Raw genomic sequence first — 10,162 nt, forward strand, 5'->3', positions numbered from 1 at the left:
TTTGCTCATTACTACTGTAAGCGGATTTATGTTATTTATTTGCTCCCAATATGTTATCATACTGCTCCCCGATCTGGTGCCCTGGGAGTTGCAGTATTGCCAAGTTTGGAGAGTCACAGGAAAAGCGGGAAAAAAAACGGGAAAAACCCAAAAGCCAAGTGTTTAATAAAACTTGCCTTGAGTACCTTTTAGGGTTCTATTATACAGAGTGATTTTTACCAATGAAGTGATTTTAACGATAAACAATCACAAACAAGTTTATTGTTAGCCTGAAATCGTTTACCATATTACACAGAGCAATAGTCCTTCGGTACGATTGTTATAACCATCGTTTACTCCACCTGATCCCAGCAAAAGAAACGATCTGCAATTACAATGAACGAATGAGGAATTACAGCGAACGATTAACGATGATTTTAGGCTCAGATCTAAATCAACGACACACAAACAATTTTTCAATCATTTGCTGTCAATTATGCTGCGTTTACACAGAGTGATAATTCGCCCAATTGAACGATTAACAATTTCGAAGGAACGATGAGTTTTCTATAAAGATCAATGTTTAGACGGAATGATATATCATTTGGAAAATTCGTTATTGCGATCGTTTTAAGCCCATCTCAAACATAGGGTGAATCTGTGAAAGACTGTTTACACTAAGCGATTTGCGAATTTTTAGCGAACGATCAACAACGATTTGAGAACATGTTGAAAGATTACAATGAACGATTTCTTGCTCGTCGCTTGATCGTTCACTGTGTTTACATGAGCCGATTATCGCTTAAATGCGAAAATTCGAACGATAATCGTTCCGTGTAAACGTAATATCACAGAGCAATAGTCATTAGGTACGATCATTATAACAATCGTTTACTCCGCCTGATCCCAGCAAAAGAAGAAACGATGTGCAATTACACTGAGCGATTACTGAACAAATGTGGAATTACAGCGAACGATTAACGATGATTTTAGGGTCAGATCTAGATCAACGACACACAAACAATTTTTCGATCAGTTACACAGGACAATTATCGTTTAAATTTTAAAGATATTAAAGTGACACGGTCACCTTTTTGCATTCTGACATCTCTACACAGGTGTAAAGGGTAAATTTAGCGGTTTTCATACCTTATTTTCTATCGTACGTCATTGAACGTTGTTCAAGTAAAAAGTCATCTTTTATCAACTGCAGATTGTGTTAAGTGGGCGTGGCCTCGCGGCATTAGCGCCACTTAGCCCCCGCCCACAACGTCACAGTTGACCATGCCCCTTCGCCGCCCATTGGAACAAGCTGGCCGAAAGGTCTAGAGCCCACCCCCTTTACATCGACCAACCAATGGGTGTAAAGGGGCGGGGCACAGGGGCCATTGTGGGTGGGGCTAGGTGGCGCTAATGCCGCGAGTCCACGCCCACTTAATACAATCTGCAGTTGATAAAAGGACACTTTTTACTTGAACAAGTACCATGACGTATGATATGAAATAAGGTATGAAAAACGCTAAATTTACCCTTTACACCTGTGGAGAGATGTCAGAATGCACAAAGGGGGTGACAGTGTCACTTTAAGATTTTCTGCACAATAATCGTAATAATGTAATAGGGCCCTTACTTTCTAGTTGTTCTATGGAAGTTTCTATTGTATGCCTACTGAAAAATAAGTTCTAACCGGCTGCTGTAGTGGTTGCACTGGCGACTTAAAGGGGTATTCTGAGTAAAAATTACTCATAAGTAGTGGCTGTCCAACCACTGGGACCACAGTCTCCAAAATTAAGGGTCCTATTAGAGTTTTCTTTTCCACCAATTAACGATAAACGATTGCAAACAAGCACTTTCGAGAATGACCTGAAATCTTCGACAAAACTACACAGAATGATAGTCATTAGTTACCATGACGATTACAATGGTTTGTATGCTCTAGTATACGAACAAATTACAAACGATGGGTGCATACACCGAAAGTTTTGCTAACAATTAGCGAATTCACAATGATTTCATCCTTGTGATGAAAAGTTACGAGCAGTATAAGCAAATTTTTGTTATTCCGCATAGACACGGAACGATTATCTCTGAAATTCTGATAACAATTTTTTGCACAGTAATCTTTCTGTGTAATATGAACCCGAAGGACCCGAGTTCACAGTCTTCAAAACTAAGGACCCAAGTATAAATGGAGCAGAGTATAGAACAACTCCATGTATTGTCTATAGAGCTGCCGAAGATAGCCGAGTACAGTGCTTTATTTACTTGCAATTTTAGATTTTTTTTTAAATCATAATAATTATTGTCTTAAAAATAGATTTAGACCAAGTTCACACAATGTAAAATAACAGCGACCATTTTGGTTTAAAATTATAGCTGTTGTTTTCATTCTTCAATGATTTCCAGTGAGGTCTATGGAAACAACGGCCGTTGGTTGACACAATGTATAAAATAGCTTATGTTCAGACCGGCCGGCAAATTAATGTTCTTGACATTAAATCGCGGACAATATTGCGCAAACAGCGGCCATTATTTTAAGTTGTTCACACTTTTATTTTTTTTTCCACCGTCCGTTGTATTAAAATCAATGGACCTTTTTATTGAAAGACACACCTAAAACTTTGAACTAAGATAATGTTCTAATGGCCGTTATTGCAATGACGGCTGTTGGAAAATGATAAACCACTCAATTATTTGAGTATGTAATAATGGCTGTAGAAAATTGTTGTGTGAACATAGCTTTAAGATGTCTGTGTCTTAAGGGTGTGTTCACACATACAGATCTGCGGCAGATTTGACGCTGTGAGTTCCTCAGCGAAATCTGCTGCAATCCTTCAAGTCCTGTTATTTTCTATGGCTTTACATACTCGCAGGGTGCATACACACTACGGAATTCACGTGGAAAACCCGCTGAGGATTCAGTCGCTCGTTCCTGCACGCATCTCTGCCTGTGCCGTAAACGCCATTCTATAGCTGGGCCGAAATCCGCCTGTGCCTAGAATGAAGAAATCTGCAGCGGGCATTCCATAGCGTGCATGCACCCTTACACAGTGCGATAATAAGGGGGAAGCGATTGCCGACCTGATCTTTTGGGTGGTCCACTGAAGTCAGTGGTGGTCTGCTGACGCCGCTCCTATTGCATGAAGAGATGCACAGGGCAAAAAAAGGTATTCATGATGTCTATGGACTGACCTACTAAAAAATAAATAAATAAAAAAATAAAATACCAAGGAAGATGGAATCATAAAGAACCATCCAGTACATGCCTGGAGCAATGGTTACACTTTTGTAACCTTTTTTCAGCAGCATACACGTATGTATGATGGGCGTTGTTATATATGGGAAAGACACAGGTTAGGGGTATGATAACCTACATTCGTGTCTCAAGACCCTGCTCAAATCTGCCAGGGAATGCTGGGAGTTGTAGTTTTGCAACATCGGGAGAGACGCAGATTTGGAAACGCTGGTTTAGGCTGATAAGCACTGGAATGATCAGAAGCAATACGTTTTGTTCCCAGTATAAAGCTATGGTAATGCAAAGTGCTCTGCTAAGTATATGGGTGATTGAATGTGCAGTTTACAAACCCTAAACCCTGGAGGCAATGGATTTGGCTACTCAGCCAGGACACTTGTCAGACATAGTGACTGCACCTGCCAAGCAACCAGATCTCAGTCAGCTATTCCCACTCTCTCACCGCCTCCTGTCAACACGATCATATTATACTGTCTCCGCGAGACTGGAATCAACTTAGAGGACACAGAATTTCAGGGTTTATTGGCATTTAAAACACACACACACACACACACACACACACACACACACACACACACAAAAAAAAGCCTAGAATATTATACTCTAAAGTAAAGAATAAAAAAAGCCTGAAAAACTGCCAAAAAGCTGTAAAAACGGCTGGCAGTTTTTTTAGGCATTTTTTTCAGTAAGGACATGTTCTCACATTCAAGTTTTTTTCTGCATTTTTTTTTAAGCCTAAGGTTATGTTGACACATAGGGGGAGATTTATCAAAAGGGTATGTGCACACTGAGCAATTCTCGAGGGATTGTAGCTGAAAGTTTTCAGGCAGAATTCAAGCAGAATTTAAGCCCCCCATTGACTTCTATAGGATTCCTGTAGCAGATCTACAGCAGAAAATTCTGCTCGGAAATTCTGCAGTGTGAACAACAGAGCAGAAAACCCATTGAACACAATGGGACTTTGCTCAGTACATATTTTATGGGAGGAATTTCAAGCTGAATTTCAAGCTGAATTCCTCGCCTTTTCCTCAGTGTGCACATACCCAAAGGATGTAAAATTTAGACTGGTGCAAACTGGTCACAGCAACCAATCGCAGCTCCTCTTTCCTTTCACCAGAGCTGGAAGCTGAGCTGTGATTGGTTGCTGTGGCCACTTTGCACCAGTCTAAATTTTACACTCTTTGATAAATCTCCCCCACAGTCTTTGTAAGTGTATTGGAAATACAGCAGCCATTTTTCCAATTTTGTAATTTTTCCCCGTGAATTTATGAAGGAAATTGTGATTGGTGGGGGTCCCAGGATCCTCACTGATCAGCTACAGAGATGAGCGAATTTACAGTAAAAAGGAGGTGAATTGCTTCATACCTATCAGCATTCTTCTCATCAAGCCGCCGTCCTTTTAGCGTTGCTCCACTCCCTACCACTCCTCCCAGGATGCCGGGAAAAGCTGGTGCCAGTCCTGGGAAACTTCTCCCAGTTTCCCAGCACCCAGGGATGAGCGGCACAGAGCGGAAAAGATTTCACAGCTCGCAGCCTGATGAGCAGAATGCAGATAGAAACAAAGCAATTCACTTTGTTTTTACTGTAAATTAGCTCATATCTAATGGCCGTCATCATGGCCTCAAGATGATGACTGTGAAATGGCCACAAAAAAAAAAAAAGACAGTGTGTGAAGATAGCCTAAGGGAGCTTGGAACCTATGTATCATAATGTATTTTAGCAAGACCCTTGTAGCACCATCTAACCTATGCTGTCTTCACAGGTTGGAAACTGTTTTAATGTTTAAAAATGCATTTTGCATTTGCCAGTCCCCCAAAAATAGAAAATAAATAAATAAAAAGGGAGCAGACATTGATGAATTGTAGGCATAAATGTAGGCTACATAAAGTCCTCCACTGCTGCGAGATAAGCCGACGCAACTTCAAAGACACGGCAACAATAATAACAACCAAAGAATCCGGTTCAGCCTGTCTGCACATACAGTAAGTGGTCACCTGTCTAATGGAGCTCAAGATAGATAGATCCAATACACATCAGGGAAACGACGGCTGAATCCCAGTTTCATGGGACTGGACAACTATCTAATGTGTATAGGTGCCTTTTAGTTCTCGACGCACAGATGATGTTGGGGGAGAGAAGGATTGGGCACTTTGCATCTACACAAACCTTTTAAGACACAGGTGTCATACTTGTGGCCCTCCAGATATTGCTAAACTACAATTCCCATCATGCCAGGACAGCAATAGCTTTGTCTCTAAGAGATATGCCAGTGCCAAAAGAGCGGCTTCTCTCCCCTTTGGGTGAATGGGAGAGATGACATTTCAGCCTGGGTAACTGTCCCATCAGCAAACTCTATTTGACGCCTTTCCCCATTTTCCGGTGATGTATGTGATCACCGGAAATTTGCACTTTGTCATTCCAACAAGGAGTCATCCGTCACTGTCGGCCAAACCCAAAACCAGCCGATCCCTGTGAATGAAAGTCTGGAAGTAATCCAAAGTAGACTGTACAAAAGACTCCCTCAAGCTCTAGGCCAGGGCTGTCAGACTTGTGGCCCTCCAGCTGTTGTAAAACTACAATATCCATCATGCCTGAAAGCTTTAGCTTTGGTTGTCGAGGCCTGATGGGAACTGTAGTTTTGCAACAGTTGGAGGGTCGCAAGTTTGACAGGTTTCTCTGTGCCATATAAACAAACAATAAAAATAACAACAACATAAAAAAAAGTAAACGTTGTAATACAAAATAAGAAAGGTCACCAGCCATAAATGATAATTGACTGGGAGTATATTCCATTATACAGATCCCCCATTGTTTTATTAATCTTCTCGACTCCAAAACATCTACAGCCAACACATGAAACTGTTCACTGAGATATCAGTATGCAAAATCATTGCGTAGGATGGCTGTACCGGGGAAATGTCAATTTTTAACAGATTTCTATTTATTTCCAACTACTAAGTGGAAAATTTACGGTCTACGTCAGGAAAGTTACCTGCAGTGAACAACCATGCTGGGACCCCGAAATCAGGGACCACGGGCAGCTATGGCTACAATTCCACAATCTATGTGCCGCCATATGCTGCTGATGTGAAGTATTGTGTTCCTGCTGCTGGGGAGAATACTTCTATAAGGGCCAGTTCACACAGAGTAAAACTGGCGCAATTCCGCTGTGAAATTCTCCGCTGCGGAATCCTGCCAGCCTCCGTGTCACACAGGCAGTCTATGGTAGGGCTCGCGCGTCCTCTCTCCGCGCAGAAGGATGGACATGTCAATTCTTCAGAGCGGAGAGAGGAAGCGCACAAGCCCTCCCATAGACTGTTATATGACACGGAGGCTGGCAGGATTCCGCCGTTTTACTGGCCCTAAGGGTTCCCTCACACATCCTTTTTGTGTGGCGTGTGAATGACCTTTTTTTTGGTTTAGGCGTTTTCGTGTGTGCTAAACTTCTTTTTCCCTCTGCCATCCCCTAGATGCTGGACCACAAAAGGTGATAAAAATGCCAGAATAAAAACACTGTACGCACAGCAATAGCGCTTTTGAGACAAACAGAACAATCCCATTAAAGTCTATGGTAGAAAAAACGCCAGAAAGAGAGAACGCCATCAGACCTAAAAAAAAAAAGCTATGTGTGTAAGGGTCCATTTACACAGAAAGATTATCTGACAGATTATCTGCCAAAGATTGGAAGCCAAAGCCAGGAATGAATTTGGATTTGAAAAGAGGATAAATCTCAGGCTTTCCTTTATGACCTGATCTCTGTTTCTAGTCTGTTTCTGGCTTTGGCTTCAAATCTTTGGCAGATAATCTTTCTGTGTAAATGGACCCTAAGGCATATCATAAATATCAATTGACCTCCAGCTAACATCTGGCTGCTGGTGTTTAGAAAAAAAAAAAAAAGCCATGGCGTTTTTACTTGCATTTTTCTAAGATTTTAAAGTGTCACTTCACAAAACTTTTGACATGTCATGGAGACAGTGACACTTTAAGGCAGTGTGAATCCAACCTAATGCAGAACGAACAATAGATATAACAGACCCATAATACAATTGTGTACATGAAGTGTCCTCTGAACTCTCATGGATGCAATTTACCAATTTAGAGATATGCACATGTATCAATAATAAAACACCAAGAACATACAGGTACGAACAGCCTATAATCTATAGAATCATCTACCTAAATAATATGCACTAGAATTACAATCTCCACAATGGAATTCACCCCTTTGGTCATATATGATACCGATGGAAGTTTTGCAGGAAGTATTAGTACATTTACTATGTGTTAATTCACACAAACCTTGTTTATGTCCGTGCAGTGTCCTAATCTACAGGAAGTGCAATACTATCCCTCTAATAGTAAATTGTTGCTATTGACATGACATAGTAAATCGCTGCTATTCACCTGACATTGTTCTGCAGATGCGGACAAAGAAACGTGCATAATCATCATCATCAGATACCAATCTGTAGCTGGGAACTGCCCATAGAAGTCAATGGAGATCTACAATACATTTGTTATATGGATCTGATACACCTAGTTATATAGATTCATGTTAGAATGTAATATATGGGTTTTATATAAGCATAGGACATGTTTACAGTGCTCCATATGAATGTTTTTTGTCTTGCTTCTTCTGTGTGTGAACATAACCCTAGGGTCTAACCCACAGGTGTCAAACTTGCGTCCCTCCAGCTGATGCAAAACTACAGTTCCCATCATGCCTAAAGCTTTGTCTGTCTCGGCATGATGGGAACTGTAGTTTTGCATCAGCTGGAGGGCCACCAGCAGTAAAGTACAGGCCTTATCTATAGCAGCATACCGCCATTGTCAGTCCATCATCATATACATGCTTGACCCATATGTCTTTTTTTTAACATTAGAGTCACTGGAAAACATATAGAGCCTTACACTTTCCATATGACATATCCTTTGTTTATTTGGTTTTTTTAATACCTGAAACAGTATGAATTGAATTTCGCAACTTTACGAGTAAAAGACAAAGACTAAAAACATTGTTATATGTTCAACGTAGATGTGCGCATAGTTACATACATTTATCTGTGGGTTTTAGGTATAGGTTTCACGTGATGGACTAAGCCTCACTAATATATATATATATATATATATATATATATATATATATATATATATATACACACACACATATCCCAGAGGTCTCTGCATCACACACACTATATATATATATATATATATATATATATATATATATACACACATACACATCCCATAGGTCTTAGCGTCACACACAATATGTATATATATATATATATATATACACACACACACACACACACACACAACCCCCATAGGTCTCAGTATCACACACAGGTATCACCATTAGATCCAGTCACCTCTCATCACCTCATGTAATATCGTCCTCATTAGAATACAGCGCCCCACAGAGGAGCCCGCGGTCCAGGAATACCGCACACCGCACATAGTGAGCACAGCTGAGAGGAATGGTCGCAGCACGCCAGTATACAGCACTCACCTCACCCCCGGCCGGCGCTGTACTCTCCGCTGTACTGACCGCTCACTGACAGCAGCAGTACTCGGCACGGCCGTCTCCATAGCAACACGAGCCCCGCCCCCCGGTGTGCCCTGCCAATCAGCGGGCGCCCTCTCTCTCCCGCCACAGGGGAAGCATTCCTCAGTGAGGAGCAGGTTGTCGTCTGTCAGAGGTTGCCGCTGCTGCAGGGTGCACTTATAGTTACCACACGGAGGGCTGTTTACAATAAACATCCCTAAAATTGCTAAAAAAAAAAATAATAAGAAGAAGAAAAGAAAAATAAATTACCTCAAAAAATATTTTTGTCCCCTTCCGTTTGAAATACTTTATACTGAATGAAGATATAGTCATTTTCTGCTATAAGGGTGGGCTCATACTGAGGAATTCTCGCGGATAATATCCGCAGAATTCCGTCGGCTGTCTGCGCGCATTTCTGCCAGCTCCATAGACATTCTATGGGCCGGTGTATTCCACTATCCGCCGAAAGAACTGACGTCAATTCTTTGGGTGGGTTCATACTGAGGAATTCCGTCGGCTGTCCACGCGCACATATCCCTTCTTTCGGCGGATAGTGGAATACGCCGGCCCATAGACTGGTGTCTGTGGAGCCGGCGGAAAGGCGCGCGGACAGACAGCGGAATTCCGCGGACATTATCCACGAGAATTCCTCAGTATGAACCCACCCTTTGAGCAGAGAGCGGCGGCAGCGGACAGGCGCGCGATCTCCCATTCGGCGGGATTACGCGGGGGAGAGATCCGCCATGGAATTGCGCCATGTTTGCTCAGTGTGAACCGGCCCTTGAATGAACATGTTCATTCTTTGAGCGGAGATCGGCAGCAGCGGACAGGCGCGCGCCCTCTCATTCACTCAAAGCAGGACACTGAGCGCTGCGGGATTGAGCAGTGTTTGCTCAGTGTGAAAAAATGACATGTCAATTCTTTCAACGGACGGCAGATTTACACAGAAAGATTATCTGCCAAAGATTTGAAGCCAAAGCCAGAAACAGACTATAAACAGAGATCAGGTCATAAAGCATAGCCTGAGATTTCTCCTCTATTCAAATCCATTCCTGGCTTTGGCAGATAATCTGTCAGATAATCTTTCTTTGTAAATGGACCCTAACATATATAATGACAAACGCAATTACCCGTATACGATCGGAATAACTGACAATGTGCAGATACGCCAAAAGATTTGCGAACGATTAACAATTATTTTATGGTCCGCTTGACAGCATGACATGGTTGACCACGTTTTTGTATACACAAAAAAAAAAAATGTGTTTTGATCCATTTTTCGATCCCTTTTCTTTATCATGGAAGTCAGTTATAAAAAGATCAAAACAGATGAACACAAATACGTGTTTTTTCATTCGTTTGTTGCATAAAACAAATTA

At 41.6% G+C, this 10,162-nt stretch overlaps 1 protein-coding gene across 2 annotated transcripts in view; it reads right to left on the bottom strand.

The window, feature by feature from the left end:
* The window catches only part of CDKL1 (cyclin dependent kinase like 1), a 32,356-nt gene extending 23,532 nt beyond the window's left edge, over positions 1–8,824 (bottom strand). Inside the window, exon 1 of one of the 2 annotated variants that reach the window (XM_069950610.1) lies at positions 8,748–8,824. The gene's annotated coding sequence lies outside the window, so the exon portion shown is untranslated. Of the gene's footprint in view, positions 1–7,636; positions 7,702–8,747 lie in introns of those variants that run through there. The other variant, XM_069950611.1, reaches the window with a different exon arrangement.
* Between the last annotated feature and the right edge of the window lie 1,338 nt (positions 8,825–10,162).

This window comes from Dendropsophus ebraccatus, chromosome 13 (assembly GCF_027789765.1).
Source record: "Dendropsophus ebraccatus isolate aDenEbr1 chromosome 13, aDenEbr1.pat, whole genome shotgun sequence".
NCBI classification, from domain to species: domain Eukaryota; kingdom Metazoa; phylum Chordata; class Amphibia; order Anura; family Hylidae; genus Dendropsophus; species Dendropsophus ebraccatus.